We start from the raw sequence: 16,830 nt of genomic DNA on the forward strand, positions 1-16,830 counted from the left end.
GGACTCTACCCCCTGGGACTCTACCCCCTGGGACTCTACCCCCTGGGACTCTACCCCCTGGGACTCTACCCCCTGGGACTCTACCCCCTGGGACTCTACCCCCTGGGACTCTACCCCCTGGGACTCTACCCCCTGGGACTCTACCCCCTGGGACTCTACCCCCTGGGACTCTACCCCCTGGGACTCTACCCCCTGGGACTCTACCCCCTGGGACTCTACCCCCTGGGACTCTACCCCCTGGGACTCTACCCCCTGGGACTCTACCCCCTGGGACTCTACCCCCTGGGACTCTACCCCCTGGGACTCTACCCCCTGGGACTCTACCCCCTGGGACTCTACCCCCTGGGACTCTACCCCCTGGGACTCTACCCCCTGGGACTCTACCCCCTGGGACTCTACCCCCTGGGACTCTACCCCCTGGGACTCTACCCCCTGGGACTCTACCCCCTGGGACTCTACCCCCTGGGACTCTACCCCCTGGGACTCTACCCCCTGGGACTCTACCCCCTGGGACTCTACCCCCTGGGACTCTACCCCCTGGGACTCTACCCCCTGGGACTCTACCCCCTGGGACTCTACCCCCTGGGACTCTACCCCCTGGGACTCTACCCCCTGGGACTCTACCCCCTGGGACTCTACCCCCTGGGACTCTACCCCCTGGGACTCTACCCCCTGGGACTCTACCCCCTGGGACTCTACCCCCTGGGACTCTACCCCCTGGGACTCTACCCCCTGGGACTCTACCCCCTGGGACTCTACCCCCTGGGACTCTACCCCCTGGGACTCTACCCCCTGGGACTCTACCCCCTGGGACTCTACCCCCTGGGACTCTACCCCCTGGGACTCTACCCCCTGGGACTCTACCCCCTGGGACTCTACCCCCTGGGACTCTACCCCCTGGGACTCTACCCCCTGGGACTCTACCCCCTGGGACTCTACCCCCTGGGACTCTACCCCCTGGGACTCTACCCCCTGGGACTCTACCCCCTGGGACTCTACCCCCTGGGACTCTACCCCCTGGGACTCTACCCCCTGGGACTCTACCCCCTGGGACTCTACCCCCTGGGACTCTACCCCCTGGGACTCTACCCCCTGGGACTCTACCCCCTGGGACTCTACCCCCTGGGACTCTACCCCCTGGGACTCTACCCCCTGGGACTCTACCCCCTGGGACTCTACCCCCTGGGACTCTACCCCCTGGGACTCTACCCCCTGGGACTCTACCCCCTGGGACTCTACCCCCTGGGACTCTACCCCCTGGGACTCTACCCCCTGGGACTCTACCCCCTGGGACTCTACCCCCTGGGACTCTACCCCCTGGGACTCTACCCCCTGGGACTCTACCCCCTGGGACTCTACCCCCTGGGACTCTACCCCCTGGGACTCTACCCCCTGGGACTCTACCCCCTGGGACTCTACCCCCTGGGACTCTACCCCCTGGGACTCTACCCCCTGGGACTCTACCCCCTGGGACTCTACCCCCTGGGACTCTACCCCCTGGGACTCTACCCCCTGGGACTCTACCCCCTGGGACTCTACCCCCTGGGACTCTACCCCCTGGGACTCTACCCCCTGGGACTCTACCCCCTGGGACTCTACCCCCTGGGACTCTACCCCCTGGGACTCTACCCCCTGGGACTCTACCCCCTGGGACTCTACCCCCTGGGACTCTACCCCCTGGGACTCTACCCCCTGGGACTCTACCCCCTGGGACTCTACCCCCTGGGACTCTACCCCCTGGGACTCTACCCCCTGGGACTCTACCCCCTGGGACTCTACCCCCTGGGACTCTACCCCCTGGGACTCTACCCCCTGGGACTCTACCCCCTGGGACTCTACCCCCTGGGACTCTACCCCCTGGGACTCTACCCCCTGGGACTCTACCCCCTGGGACTCTACCCCCTGGGACTCTACCCCCTGGGACTCTACCCCCTGGGACTCTACCCCCTGGGACTCTACCCCCTGGGACTCTACCCCCTGGGACTCTACCCCCTGGGACTCTACCCCCTGGGACTCTACCCCCTGGGACTCTACCCCCTGGGACTCTACCCCCTGGGACTCTACCCCCTGGGACTCTACCCCCTGGGACTCTACCCCCTGGGACTCTACCCCCTGGGACTCTACCCCCTGGGACTCACACAATTAAAAGATACAAAATGAACACATTTAATTTTTCTCAAAACAAATTGTTACACACTTTTACAATAAAACAAAAATACATGACAATCAATCAACAGCATAAATACAAACATCTATACAAAAGGGTCAAAAAAGGAGCATGAAGTTACACATAAACTTAAGCAGGAATACAAAACTGTACAAAGTGAAACCACAAAAAGTTGAAAGTACTATGAATAAAGATGCAAAAGAGGATGAGTCGTAGCTTGACGATGTGGAGCTGGAGAGAGTTGTGACAAAGGCAGATTGTGACAGAGGTAACCACCACAGATGAGATAACGGAGGGAACAGTGAGGGAGAACATGGCAGGAGGCCCCAACATGCTCACCAGGATTTTGGGTAACGGCACAGTTGATAAAAGGAAAGGTGGATCTTTGGTAAATGGGACAGGCAGAACCCGGTGGACAACCCGGGTGAGGCAAAATGAGGTGGGGATCTAGGAAGAGCTGAAGACCCAAGGCAAGACCACTGCACTGGAGCGTAAAGGCAGAACCATAGGGGTGGAGAGACAAGGCATAGCCGTAGGATCGGAAGTCTGTGGTGCAACCAGGGTGATAACTGACCAAGGTGGAGACAGAAGAACGAGGCAGCCCAATACAGCTTGAGGGATAAGTGCCCATGGTGGAGCTGATAGGTTGACAGAGTGAAAGTTAAGTCCGGGGCTTGGCACGAACACAGAGAATCAACATCTAGGTGGAGCTGGTAATAAGGAAGCCAAAGGTGGATACAAGGTGCAAAAGGTGGCCAATGAAGGATGAGCCAAAGGGCTGAAAGGAGCCAGCGCACACAGGCCCTATTAATTAGATGGCATGGGTAGAGGAGGTGGGAGAAGCATCATCAATGAGAGACTTCATGCTGAGTGGGAAGGACATCAGACTGGACTGTCTAAACATCTGGATGGACCGGCCAACACAGGATAATGGGAACACAAAATAAACTAAAACAGAATATAAACCTAACAAGTACTCAAGTCATTTTGAAAAATAATAATAAAAATAATAATAATAATAAAAATAATAATAATAAATGGTTAGGATTTTAGAAATAGGGTATTACAGTCTACACAAAGTGGCATATGGACACAAGTAAAATCATTAAAAAGGGTACAAACAAAAAGGTTAACAAAGGCTTTAAAAAACAGAACATCGAAACAGAAATATGGACCATAAACACAATAAACAAGTACAAAAAGAATTTGAAATGAAAACAAAGTGTAACAGACTACAAGACAAGTAAGTTTACAACTTCCATATAAAGTTTTACAATATTAGAAGGGGCAAACAATGGCATAAAAGGCAGAAAGACAATACAAGAAACAAGTGAATTGCATTTAAAAACATTGAAATTAAAATAAAGACCTAACTATACCATAAATGCAAAGACACATACAAAAAGGGTCATAAAATAGAAATAGAAAGAATGAATAAAAAAAGGGACAAAGACAAACTTGAGCTTAACTGGAACAAGAGGCAAAGCCATAAATACAAAACAGCTAATTAGTACAATATAAAAAATATAAACTTTTTTTGAAAAAAAAAAAAAAAAAAAAAAAAAAAAAAAAGTGTCTTTGTGAGTGGGAGGCACCCCTATATATTGTAGCTTAAGTGACTTTGATATGCACCTGCAGTTGATAGACTGTTGGGTTGCAGGGTTGAAATCTAGTTTTTACCTAAAATGCACAAATACAGAAGGGCCATTGAGACAGCAGACATAGACAAACAAATCTTAAAATTGGATAAAAGATGGGAAAATGCACAAATACAGAAGGGTCATTGAGACAGCAGACATAGACAAACAAATCTTAAATTTGGATACATGAGGTGAAGTTAAGGCATAATTACAAAAGCAACAATTTCAGGAGTATGGTGTTGTACAAAGCAAATTACTTAACGGCTTTTTATCATTTATATTTTATAAAGCTGTATAAGATATATATAAATACACACCCATGCATGTATACATTTGAGAAAAAATTGTTATATAACACAAACACACACACACACACACACACGTCTCAATAAATCCAGTTTAACAGAGCGCAGCAACAGCTGGAAGTTAGCTTTAGGACTCTGAAACAACCAGAAAGCTGAAAAACAGTGTGAGGTGCAATAGGACAGGTTTAATTGAACGTCAAGTGCAGAGAATGATCAAATGAGCCATAATAATGAACACAGATTTCTCTTCTAGATTTCTCTCTTTGATAAGATTCCAAGGACTTAAACTGGTTGACAATTTTCAAATGTGCTAATTTAACTTACTATACATAGCATAACTTGCATCAAAACACTTACTAACTTTGTTTTCACCAATTTCAGTTTGTACAATTTCCGGAACAACATTAGCCTAACAGAGGACGAAATGGCTCTTTAGTTTGATTATTACAATTTAACCCATTCTGATTCAACACTGTACAAACATAACTTTATGTATTTAAATTAAAACATTTAAACCATTAAACAGAAATTCAATTAGTGACAGTCAATAAAGGATGTGCTCATAAATGCCTACTGGGCAAACTATTAAATAGTTCAATATTAAGAACAAATAGTTCTTAATTTAAAATGTTCAAATACTTAAGTGAATCCAAATCCAAAGGAATCAAATGTTTAGGCTTAAAATAAAACAAGTCTCTTTAACCTGTAAGGTACACAAAGATAAAAGTCCGTATTAGAAATGGTTCAGATTCAAACATTAATTCTGAAGAGCTGGGTACTCACCCTTTTCCAGTAGCAATGAAAAAGCAATTAACCAATTCCTCAGATTCACACATCGTTGGTGTATAAAACAAGCCACAATTAGACTAACAGGAAAAAGAAAAAAGATAACCAGTGAAGACCATAGAAACACAAAAACAAAAAAATAGACAAACACAATATATGCCAAACCTGGACAGTTCCTATCCTCAGACAGTTTGTCTTCAATCTCTTGATGAAGCTCCTCACAGTCCTCAATGAAACAACTCTTGATTGGGTCATTACATTTACCGACCATCTTGAGTGGGGAAAAAACAGAAAACCATAATTTTGGTCTAAAAAAAAATGCTGCTACATCCATATTTAAGGTTCCGTTCTTCTGCGATTGTAGTTGTTGCAGCAAGGATGAGTATGAACAGGATCTAGTTGCAACAGTAAAGCTTTGTAAATAAAAAATAAACACTTAGGTGTAACATCTGGGTGGTAGTAGAAGGCACAAAACAAAGATCAAGGTAAATACAATCTATACTGAAACAAACTCAGGCAAGACAGACACAACCACAACTAACATTAACAAGAACCAACAAGGGACTGAACAGAACAGGGAGTATAAATACACAGGATGAAATGAGGGAACTAACTAGACACAGTTGGAGGAAGATGAACTAATCAGGGACTAACGAGAACAGATTGTGACAGAAGTTTAACACGCAGGGACAGAACAACCAACTTAGAGGTGTAAAGGAACAAAGTATTTAAACAGAGACTAAATGAGTGAGTCAAAAACGGGCAGTTAGACACAATAGGTTGACAGGCACAACGAAAATACAGGTCAGTTTACAACTTTCATACAAAGCTTTACAATACAAGAGGCATACAATATCTAAAGGCAGGCCTGAGTTTCTTTCTACAGGGAAGTTGGACTTCAAAATGTACTTTAAAGAAACAGATACTCACGCCTTACTGCACTATCAGAGCCACCATCCAAGACACACATTTAGAGGTATGGTATTATCTCAGCTCCTGAGGTTCAGGAGAATCTGTTCGCGAGAGGAAAGCTTTCAGGAGGCTAAGTGTACGTCGTTTTGAGCTCTTCGAGCGAGGGGCTATTCTAGGTCAGGGCTTAGAGCGATTTATAAAGAACATTGTCGGTTACAGACAAATCCAGAACCCGGACCCTCAAGGGAAGGTGAGGTCTTGGTCCCAGCCATATTTTCGTATACTCCAGAGGCTGCCAGACTCATGAGAGAGATCAAGGGCAGCTTTGCAGAAACATTGGCAGACACCCCTGAGGGTCAGGATATTAAGCTCCTGGCAGCATACAAGAGAAATATGAATTTGCGAGACTTGCTAGTCCATAGTAGACTTCCCAAGAGCAGGGGGAAATCAGGACCGTTGAAAAGGAAGAGACCTCAAACCATTAAAGTTTGGGGCCAACCCACAGCGTTCTTTCTCCCAAGTATTCCATTGAAAATGGAGAATTGTGTTTATGGGATTCAGTGTGGTCGGTGTGGTAAGCAATATGTTGGTCAGACAAAGAACTCAATTCGCGCCCGTTTATACCAGCATAGGTGTGTTATTCGAAAAGGGTTATTGAACACAAGCAGGCGTTCTCTGGTTGAGCATTTCCAAAGGCATGGAGTTCAGAAACTGCAAATAAAGGGTCTAGAACATAACCCGAAATGGACCTTGAGGTTATTTAAAGAATATATATGGATAGAGAGGTTGAGAACCAGGGTCCCAAATGGTCTGAATGAAAGAAGGGAAGTTTCGGGAACATAAATGGGAATAGTTTAACGGGTCCTCTACTAAAAAGGTTTTTTTTTTAAAGTAAAAAATAAGAGATTTTTTACAAGGGGCATAATGGGATGATAAGGAGGAATCTGGGAAAACTATCCCGGAATTCACTCCTATATCTGAGCCCCTTCTATAGTAAAATCATCCTTTTTGGAAAAGACCATTTTTCCAGTAATAAAACTCTTGGGAGAAAGTTGTTTTTCCCCTAAAGATAGCTCTAAATAAAGTGGAGAGGAGCAGTCCCCTTGTTCTCGTTTCCGATAAAAGGTCGATAAAATCAATTTGAGCAGGAGCCGAGAACAGGAACAAAATCAACTTTTTTGAAGAAAAAAATAAATATTTTTTTAAAAAACTCGAAGTTGGAGAGTTTCTTTCTTATGCCTTCTTTCTTATTCTTTCTTATGTTAATTTTGACTACGGGGTAAAGAGAACCTCTTTTCGCGGAGAAGGCCTGGCCTGGCTGGACAATTAGGCTTGGGTTAAAAGGTCAGTTGGATGGCTGACCCGGACCTGCATCTTTTTGGACCTCACAAGCCGAGCATCTGCCTAAAGAACAGATGGAGCAACTACGTATTTTATACATTTACTTTTTTCTTTCAGTGGAACCGCACCAGGTAGTGCTAAAAAACAATTCAATTCATTTTATTCTTCACTTACTAGCATTTGTTTCAATGTTCATATGATATGACACTTGTCTCTTTATCTCTCACAGTGTGAAGGACTGCTGCCCATGAGAGAAAGAAACCCTGCCTGGACACATCAAAAATGCTCAAAGTATGTATTCATCAAACTATATTGCTCTCCTGATCTCATTCTTTTTGTACGTGTTTGTGTTCACACTCTATTTATCTCTCGCAGCCGGTTTCCAGAGAGATGGAGCATTTCTTTGTGGAGCTTCCACTCTATCCTTTTCATGGGTACAAATCCTTCTGAACCTTAAGAGTTGAGCCTTGACAATTCCTTTAAAGACATGTGCTGCATGGTGACTCCCCCGATGAAGGAGCGCGTGTGTATCTGTGGGTTTGAAATACATCTTAGTATCCAGCCTACCGGTCTTTAAGAAGTCTGGTCCCTTGTATACCGTGGTGTCCAAAAAATTAATTCCTTCTGATTCAAGCTCCCACTTGACCCGAATGGACGGGTGATGTGCATTTAATGTTTCCACGAATTCCATCCAGTCCTCTTCCGTACCTTCCCAGACTCCCCAGATGTCGTCCAAGTATCAACAATATTGCGTCGACTGAGATTTGCACTTTGGGAAAACAGATTCCTCCCAGTCTGCCATATAGATGTTAGCGTACTCTGGCGCAAACCTCTTGCCCATCGCTGCACCCTTGATTTGTAGAAAATAGCGTCCATTAAATCCAAAGTCGTTCTTCGTTAAGCTTAACCCTCTGAGGTCTGAGCTGTTTTCTGGGCCCTGGAGGTGTTCTGACATGCTCTGACATTTCTGGTTATTTCTGTTACTTGTGACATTTTCATGGCTAAAGTCTAATTACACTGTATTCAGCACAAACTCTGCTACAATAATATATCAGCAGCATGTATGTAAAAGTTTGTAGTTTTGAGATAATGACATTTATGCATGGTTTGTGAAAATACAAAAAAAATTCTCACTGAAATAAGGCCATTAAACCCATACTTGAAAATTGTATCACGTAGCCTAGAATATTTGCTCCAAAACTATGTGAAAATCACCCCGACTGCTCATTCAGATAAGACAATATATTGATTGAAAAATTTTACGACGTGTTTTGTGTGAAAAAGCTTTATGCGGAGGTCATTAATATGTAAGCTTTTCACACCAAAGACAAAGACCCTCCCCTAACGGCCCTATTAGGAGCTATCAGGCCCTGTCATTCTCAGCAACCTTGCACAATACTGTAAATGAGGAGATTTAAAAAAGAATGGCTTTTAAATTGTTTGGATTTATTTACAACACAACACTTTCCAAAGATACACAACAAATGCCAAAAAAGCACTTATTGAAAACAATGATCCAAAGACAGAGACCTTTGTGCCATTCCTAAAAACATTGTACATACCTTTCATTTCCAAGGTGTTTGATTTTCACTTTACCATGTTCATTTACAGAGACTCATGTGAATGTTGAAGTCCTCAGTGGCATCTGGGCCCTGAAAAAAAAGTTAACATACTGATATCAAGAGAAAGGCCTGCATGATTTTGGAAATAAATATTAGATTTTTCTGGTTAAAATTGCTTTTTAAAATTCACAGAATACACACACACACACAAATGTTTCCAACAATATATAATATAATGAACACCAGGTTTGTTGTGCCTTGTAGGCATAAGCTATGCGCAGTGCTGGATAAAATAATAATAACAATAACCTGTAGCAAGTATAAATCTTCCAAAAGATTTCAGTAACAACTAAGCTAGAGAAAAATATATTGATTATCATGTTACTTCAAATGTTTCCATTCGTTATGATGATATGAAATGAGATAATAGTAAAAACATGAAGCCGTTTGCTTTTCAAATGCGATCGCGATCCAAAATATGATACATTCAAACGCGATCGCGCTGCAAAATATGATACATTCAAACGCGATCGCGCTGCAAAATATGATACATTCAAACGCGATCGCGCTGCAAAATATGATACATTCAAACGCGATCACGATCGAAAATATGATACATTCAAACGCGATCGCGCTCAAATATAAAACATTCTGGTTATCATATACATATCTACGTTTGAGCAGATATCCACAAACACAGTAACAGTAAACACGGGTCTAAATATTATAATATTCACCATATATCTAGCAACAGTTCAACTGCAATGTGAAATTTATGCAACAACAGCAAACTAATATGTAAGAATTTCTTACCTTACATCTTTCTTGTCTTCAAATCGCATTCTTCTTCTGATGTAAATCCAATGTAAGCTCAGGCGCGTCTAAAAGCAGAGACTTGTGAAGTGTTTTACTGTTTTGTTTTTGAGGTAGGCCTAATGAGCGCGATCGCGTTCCATGTGGAGATTTGCATGTGAATCTCTTTTGCGTGAGTGGGCGTGGTAAATTAAAAAATAATTAGGAAGCGTTTGAGAAGCTGGACATCTTGTTGGTTTTATACAAATTACTTAAACAGAGAATATTTGTTTTCAGTTTGAATCCGATCATGTAAAAGTACACACTTAAATGTGTATAAAGGTATATGGCTTATAAATGTGTGACAAGTATTCGCTGAGTTTTGTTTCAGTTTATAGACGTGCTCAAGAAAAAAAAGTTCACCGCGACGGAGAGGCAGAACGCACACCCTGTTTATTTTCTTTATTTTACAAAAGCACAATGTTTTGATTTGATTGTAAGTGGACACATACAAAAGTAGAAATATCACAGATTCTTTTTTTATATTTCTTTTTTCTGTATAACCATAAATGACGGAGTAATTTAAGTTTATAGTGCTAAATTGTGGAGAAAATCTCAGAGGGTTAACCTGTATTTAATAAAAAATACATATAATTGAAATTAAGAAGCTCGTCTGCCTTGAGTCTCTGTTTTACAAAATATTGAGCTGAACTAAACCACGGAGCAGTCTTTCGACTGAATTGTAAGTATGGAAATTTATATACTTATTGTTTAGAAAGAATTCGACTGACTTTACCTAACCTGAGAATAAACAAAATAAGGTAGAAGGTGTCTATATTTAAGACCCAAACAAGGGCTTAAATTAAGCACCAGAAAACAATTAATAATAATAATAATACATTTTATTTATAATGCGCTTTTCTCAGACCCAAAGCGCATACAGTAAAAATAAACAAATACAGCAAGAGCAATAAAAACAATTAAGAAAAAGCAGCCTTGAACAAATGTGTCTTAATCAACCCTTTGAACTGTCCCAACGTTGGTGCACTTTTGATTGTAGAAGGAAGTAGATTCCATAGCTTGATTCCATAATTTAAAGGAGCTGTATGTAGTTTTCAGCAGCCTCTAGCGGTGATGTTTCAGATTGCAACCAATAAGTTGACAAGCGCCTGCTCTTGCGTGCTCAAATTTATGAGCGAGTACTGTGGGTACCGGCCAGACTGAGACACGTCACGCAACACACGGGAGAAAGCATCCCACAATATGCTGGAAACTCAGGTAAACTCCCACTGCAACGTTACAATAATAGGCTACTTTTATCAGCTTGACGTTGAACTAATGCTCCATGCTCGTAACGTTACCATGATAAGTATGGAACCCTAGCAACCGTGCCGAATTTTACCACTGCAGGCACCAACGTCACATTTTCTTCAGGAAATGTACATTCTAGGTTTTTAGATAAGGTTTCTCCATGATTCAAATGCCCTGCCGATGTTGAGCCGTGTTTTTTCACCCGAAGTTCATCCGATTCACGGCTGGCCTTTAATGCAAGCTTCAGCAGAAAAAAAAAAACGTTTTGTTTTTTATCAATATGTGGAGTTTGTGTTGGAGTCTGTGACGTGTTTTGTTGCAAGCAGGTCGTTTCTTAGTGTTATCAGACATGTCATAAGTTGCATAAGTCATAAGTCCATGTCATAAGTTGCAGTGTCGTCGCTGTTGAGTGCAAAGTCAATAGACGAGGCGAGAGGCTCGGAAGCGCGCATGCAGGTGACGTCACTAGATTTCGCGGTAAATCCGACCCGGCACCATCACATAAAAATAAGAATACTTGCTTTCAGGTAATAGCAAAAAGTGGATCATTTTAATTTGAGATTACAACCCCTTCACACACAGGCAATAAAAAAAGGATTCGTTTTAGTAGAAAAGCTACATACAGCATTTTTAAAGGTTTTTCACACAAAATTTCAATTGAAGTGTTTAAGTTGTTTCAACTGGTTCTGAAGAGTTTTAGAATGTTTGAGCAATGTGCATGATTGTCAACAATCTGGCATTATCCAAACATGAACTGTTGACGAAAAGAATGGGAGTGATCAGCAGACACAGAGCTGTTTAATTCGCGATCAACCTCGTTTTATTGTAAGGTGAATTCAACTAGGCATTCTGTGTCTTTGAAGCAACAAAGGCTAAATAATTTGTTACAGGTTTTTTCTTTCGTGATTTGTGTGGATGACAAAATTTTCATTTTGTACATTCATTCTCATTTTAATTGTTTAATTTTGCTTTAAATTTAAAGTGTCGCAAGAATAAGATTCTTTGTTTCTTATTTTGCATCCTAAAGGGAATAAACTCTAAACTCGATGCAACCCTGTTTTAAATAAATAAACTGTCCCGACACTTTATTTGAACCTTGAAACGTGTGGTAGGGTTTCAAACTTAATTAATTTTAGTTTTCTTTTACATTTTCACAGTTTTTTTTTATATAGAAAGCGATACTATTTAGTACGAAAGAGGATTAGGCCCAAGCAATAACAAAAAAATAAATCTCGAGATTAAAGTCATTATAATTCGAGATTAAACTCGTTAAATTTAAAATGAAATGTAGAGAATAACGCATTTGATCATTGTTCATTGCATAGCCTACTGATATCAACCTCATCGAGGTTTCGTGGTTTCCCAGGATTACCATAAGACGCATTATTAATCATTGTTGGTTGTGTACGCCTCCATCCACAGAATGTAACGACTGTAACCATCTATACAGCCATTAATGGCAATAGCCGCGTTTCCACTGTCGGGCCAGGGCCGGGCCGTGCTAGTGCGTGCCAGGGCCAGTCGCGTTTCCACTGTCACTTCCGGGGCTTGATCGGGGCTTACTCGGGGCCAACGGCCAGGATTTCTGGCCCGTCGAATACCTTGGGCCAGCTCGGGCTAGAGGCGTGGTCAAGGTAAAAGGCGGAGTTTATCGGTGTTAGGGAAAGTTATGGTCTGCGGCAAGATGCACATTTCACTTTTTTATATCGCGAAAAATAAACGCTGCTCGACATGGAGAATCGCCTGTACTGGTCTGTCGAAGATACCAAAGCTCTTCTGAGCATTTGGGCAGAAGAAAGGGTACAACGTCATTTTGACGGCGTGTGCAGAAACGAGGACGTTATAAAATACATCGTTGCTGAACTTGCTAAGCTAAGCATTCAGCAAACAACGCTTCAAGTTCGGGAAAAATTAAAAAAGTTGCAGTACAAAGCGATTAAAACGCACAATGGACAAAGCGGTGCCCAGAGAAGGAACTTTCCCTGGTTCGACTTGAAGGACGGTGTGCTGGGTCACCGTCCCTCTGTTAGTGGAGAGACAAGTCGGGACACTATGGCAGCCGCGGACGGTGAGTTAATACATGCTATCTTCCTAAATTCTAAGTTTTCTAACTTCCTAAGAAAACAAATAAAATATTGCATAAGTGGCTCATATGCGTGTTTATGTTTTGTGTGCTAGAATCATCATCCCAGAGTGCTTTATTATTTGACTCAGAAGTGGAGCAGGGACCGTCTACTACACTTCCACTGTATGTGCTATACCACAATCTATAATCTATCAGAATACATCCCAAATATCCTGCTAATTTTTGTGTCTGCTTTTACAGAGAGTCGCAAACGCAAAGCTGCAAATTTGGCATCAAGGGAGTTTTAGCAGTGTATGCGGGACATAACACAGCAACAGATGGAAGAAGAGCGGGAGCTGAGAAGAGAAGAAATGAAGAAAGAAATGATGATGAGACGAGAGGAATTTGACTATGATGCACAACTCAGACGGGAGGAGATGTCACAAAGACAGAAAGAATCTGAGTCTTTTGCATCAGTCTTCAGTAATTTGGCCGCAGCCCTTCTCCAGCGGAAGTAGATGGACAAAACATCTATCTTTCTGTTTACCTTAATGCCTTAAAAGTTTATTGTGTAAATAGTAGGTGGCTACTTAAAATCACCTGCCGTTTCGTTTGTGTGCACATTGGTAATAGTACTTCTCAAAAGCACCTGTTTTGTTTCATTTGTATGTGTATGTATGCACATTTGTATGCACATTTTATAAGCACCTTTGTATTTTTGCACTCTGATGTGAACTTAATATATAAAGTAATAGCTGTGTTATTATAACTGAGGCAAATGGAAATCATGCTTATTAAGGGGCACATTATCCAAAGCAAAATACACAATTTTATAGTAAAATATTATACACATATTATAAGGCATATATGTAAAATGAATGTTACTTGAATACATTCTTTATTAGTAATTAATTGTTGGTTCATGTTAGTTCACACTGCATATATGTTAGCAAAAAAATGTTTTTCTTATGAAAACCTATTGTAAAAGTTACCTACATGATAATAAACTAAAATATAAAGACTTTGTGACTCAGATAAGCCATTAAGGCAGGTATTGGTGTAGACAAACTATGCATACTGATTGGCACATTATTTAAACGGCTTTCTGATGGGCACCTTTTGTATTCTGTAATGCAAATACGATCCTAGTCAGTAGAATGATAATTAAGCTATAACACATCTATTGGTATACACTACTATGCTTATTGATGGACACATTATTTAAACGGCTGTCTGATGGGCATCTTTTGTATTCTGTAATGCAAATACGATCCTAGTCAGTAGAATGATAATTAAGCTATAACACATCTATTGGTATACACTACTATGCTTATTGATGGGCACATTATTTATTATTCATTATGTCTGATGGGCACCTTTTGTATTCTGTAATACTGTAAACAGTTTCATTTAAAAGTACCATTAACAGAAGTGACCATATCTAAATGCATTTGAGCAGACATATACTTACAACTGCAATATATAAATAAAAACATACATGTAGAGCTGAGTATTTTTGATTTTATTTAAAAATAGTGAGAAGATTGTTTAATTGTATGTTATTTAAAAAAATATTGCAGTATTCACTCTGTATGCTTAAATGGCCTATTGCTTATTGATCAAATAATGTCTGATGTAACCATGTACCGTTTAGGATAAAGAATTGTATTCCAGTCACAAAACAGGGTTATGCCAAATCTTCATTTCAAATATTTTATTTGTAACAAACACAATATAACAACAACTTAATTATTGCTGCTGCATGAACAACTGTTGCAGAGCACTTCTTGCATCTGAAGGCTCATGTCAAGTCAAGTCATCTTCATTTATATAGCGCTTTTAACAATGTAGATTGTTTCAAAGCAGCTTTACAGAGATAAGCGTATAGTTTAAGGTAACAGAGATTGTTTTGGCTTTATAGCGGTTCTTTAATTAAGTTATTTTCCATCTAAAGTTAGTTTTGATTGATTTGCTTCCGTCGCAACGATCATTTGTTGTTAAATTAGGGGCCGCTAAGACGACACCATTCTATCTACACAGACTTTAAACGCGAACCTGTGAGAAACGCTGATGGCGGTCACATGCGCATTTAGAATGGGTTCTATAGTTATGTGCATTTGAATATACGCAGGTTTGGAATTCCCTACAAGCCAAGCCTAAACAAAGTACTTGTCTTTCCTTATAGATTTTGATAAAGAATTTTATTTTGTCGCTTTGGGGTAGGAACGCGAAACGAATTTTCCCGACAACGCCTTATCTGTAGAGTGGAAAAGGGATCCTCCATAGGAAGAGACTAGTTGGCACTTCAGCACTGCGTTGTCATCGGGTCCAGGCGAAGGTCCTTTGTCAGATCTGGATACGGCCTGGATCCGGCAGGCTGCAGGAAAACCTCGGGATAAACACAGACACTAAAATTAGCGTAGATGCCATTCTTCTCATGATGTAACGAGTACATCAGGATTTATGGGAAGTGTTCCCGGTTCCGGCTGACCTAATCTATGCAGCCTAACATTGAGCTATAGAGGTCTATAATGTTTTATGTGAATGCTAGGTCAAAGAGATGTGTCTTTAGTCAGGCTTTGAACTGACAGAGTGTGTGTCTGCTTCCCGGACAATGGTAGGAAGACTGTTCCAAAGTTTTGGTGCTAAATAGGAGAAGGATCTACCGCCAGCAGTCGATTTTGATATTCTAGGTATTATTAACTGGCCGGAATTTTGAGATCGCAATAGACGTGAAGGACTATAATGCGTTAAGAGCTCGCTCAAGTACTGCGGAGATAAACCATTCAGTGCTTTGTAAGTAATCAGCAATATTTTAAAATTGATGCGATGTTTAATAGGGAGCCAATGCAGTTTTGACAGAACTGGGCTAATATGGTCGTACTTCCTGGTTCTGGTAAGAACTCGAGCTGCTGCGTTTTGAACTAGCTGTAGTTTGTTTATTAAGCATGCAGGGCAACCACCCAGTAGAGCATTACAATAATCTAGCCTTGAGGTCATGAATGCATGAACTAATTGTTCCGCATTTGTCAATGAGAGCATATGTCGTAATTTAGATATATTTTTAAGATGGAAAAATGCAGTTTTACAGATACTAGACACGTGACTTTCAAATGAAAGATTGGTATCAAAGAGCACACCCAGGTTCCTAACCGACGACGAAGACTTAACAGAGCAGCCATCGAGTGTTAGACAGTATTCTAGGTTATTACGTGAGGAAGTTTTTTGTCCAATAATTAGAAACTCTGTTTTTTCAGAATTTAGAAGTAGGAAATTACGAGTCATCCAAATTTTTTTTTTATATCCGCTATGCATTCCGTTAATTTTGTGAATTGATAAGTTTCGTTAGGTTTTGAAGAAATATACAGCTGAGTATCGTCAGCATAACAGTGAAAGCTAATTCCATGTTTCCTAATGATATCTCCTAATGGTAGCATGTACAGAGTGAACAGCAGCAGTCCTAGTACTGAGCCTTGTGGTACGCCATACTGAACTTGTGATCGATGAGACATCTCTTCATTTACTGCTACAAACTGATTATGGTCAGGTAAGTATTGTAACGATCACCAGCTGGAGTGCCCTTGAGAGCCACCAGAGGGCACTCCACATAGGACTCTCCTATTCACTCACAAACTACAGTTCCCATAACTCACTGCCTGGACTCATCATCACTTATCACTGATCACATTCACCTGTACCTCTTTCACTGATTGCATTCACCTGTCTCATCCTGTTAGTCTGTCTATTTATACCACGTTCATTCATTCACTCACCGCGAAGTCTTGTTGTACTGTTAGTCTGCATTTCCGAGCATTTTCCCTGGTTTCATGTTTCTTGGTTTTCTGGATATCTTGCCTTGTTCCCTGGATTACTCTCTTGCCTCTGGTCCCTGCCTGTTTTGTTTGTTTGTTTGTTTATTTGTTTGTTTGGACTGCTTACCTGTGTTTCG

The sequence above is a fragment of the Abramis brama genome, assembly GCF_963993115.1.
Source record: "Abramis brama genome assembly, chromosome: 18".
Taxonomy (NCBI): Eukaryota; Metazoa; Chordata; class Actinopteri; order Cypriniformes; family Leuciscidae; genus Abramis; species Abramis brama.